Below are 2,076 nucleotides of genomic sequence, written 5' to 3' on the forward strand. Positions count from 1 at the left end.
CTTGGAGCGCATTGGGAATTGGCCGTTCCAAATTGGGGAGAAAATGTAAAACATTAAAAACGTTCTGAGTTTTGCATGCAGGCTAATGGAGGATTTAGCTTTTTTGGCCGGTAAGTGCCCTCTTGAGGAAGACTTTTGCTTATCGTGGCCCATCCGGCACGTTCGGTTCTCCCGATGGCCAGTTATTCTCCCGTTATGCAGAACAGACCACAAAACAGCGCTGCGATATGCAGAAAAGTCCCCGCTCAACAAGTTTTGGGCCAGTTGCCATGTAAAATACTGGGCTGATTTCTCTTCCCAGTCCAGCCCTGCTCACAGCTATTGGTCTCCAATTGACTTAACCTGCATGTTGTTGGAGGAAACCCACGTGAACACGGGGAGAATGCAAACTCAACACAGAAAGGCCCAGTTAAGCTCGAAGTCGAAAACGTGATCATCTGGCTGTGAGGCATGTCGTGTTCTTTTTTGAGGAGACGAAGTCAAGTTTTCAAAGTAAAAATTGTATTTATTAACAAGAAAGAATAAGTACGAAAATCAATCAGCCAACTGGGGATCTAGTCTGCTTCACCCGTAAGCTCCCGTGTTCCCTTCTTTTCTACATTTCTGACCCAGGGTGTGTTCCTTTGTTCTCAGGTTTTTACTCTTTTGATTGGCTTATTTTTGCCACCGGGGCATCTCCAATATTCTAAGAGATAAGTTCCACTCGTTCCGTTGGTTTGTTTTTGCTGCAGTAGGATTACTGGTTTTGCCTCCCATTGGTTCATTCTTATCAGTTTTTTGCCTAAAGAATTTCCAATGTATAAACTGTCTCTAGGTTCCCCTCATCTCCTGTGTCAGAAATGCAGCTGCAGTTTCCTTTTAGCATTTTTGGTTTTACATATATTTTCTAGTTAGTTACACACATCATTCATTAACATGCATACCGTGACCATCTGGCTTTGTTTAAGATTAGTCACACACATATATACTGATTAAGTTGCAACACACAACAGGCATCAGTGGTTAGCACTGTCGCCTCAGCCAGTTGAGCTCGGACTCGAAACCGTGACCATCTGGCTGTGAGGCGACAGTGCCAACCACTGAGCCACCGCACCACTTCTGCAATAAACATATAAGAGTAATGGTTCAAAATCAAGTGTTATCTTTAGCAAGAAGATTTACCTCGAGAAAATAATATCCAAGGGACATAAAGTGACATTCTGTAAAATGTATTGTCCAGCACTAAACAAATGGATATCTAAACAATGGGCAGGGTAAATTAACAACTCCCCTCACAACCACATAATCTTTTTCTCATATTGCCTATTTGCTTTGTCAGGCTTTAGGCTTAGCCGACAACTAATGATTTTTGTTTAATCAAAAATTCCTTATTTTATTGGCAACATTATTTTCTAATCCCGATGTCCTGCTCCAATGTGCAAAATTAAACATTTATTGGGAGATATTCTGGCATCTTAAAACCCAACACCTCAAGAGGGCACTTACCAGCCGAAAAGGCTAAATCCTCCATTAGGCTGCATTCAAAACTCAGAAAGTATTTACTGTTTAAAATTTTCTCCCCAATGCGCTCTAAGTCCTCGCGGTGGCGTAGTGACTCGCCTCAATCCAGGTGGCGGAGGACGAATCTCAGTTGTCTCCGCGTCTGAGACCATCAATCCGCGCATCTTATCACGTGGCTTGTTGAGTGCGTTACCGTGGAGACGTAGCGCGTGTGGAGGCTTCACGCTATTCTCCGCAGCATCCACGCACAACTCACCACACGCCCCACCGAGAGCGAGAACCACTAATCACCACCACGAGGAGGTTACCCCATGAGACTCTACCCTCCCTAGCAACCGGGCCAATTTGGTTGCTTAGGAGACCTGGCTGGGGTCACTCAGGACGCCCTGGATTCGAACTCGCGACTCCAGGTGTGGTAGCCAGATTTTAAGCTTTAAAACTACACCTGTTTTATTCAGCTCAAGCAAGTGGTTATTAATTTATTATGTAATTATTATTTTGGGTTTTTTTCTACAGGAAGTGCCCCACACTGGTCCCGTATAAGCTCAATGTATCATTCTATCAGTGCCTTAAACA

Source organism: Xyrauchen texanus, chromosome 17, assembly GCF_025860055.1.
Source record: "Xyrauchen texanus isolate HMW12.3.18 chromosome 17, RBS_HiC_50CHRs, whole genome shotgun sequence".
NCBI lineage: Eukaryota > Metazoa > Chordata > Actinopteri > Cypriniformes > Catostomidae > Xyrauchen > Xyrauchen texanus.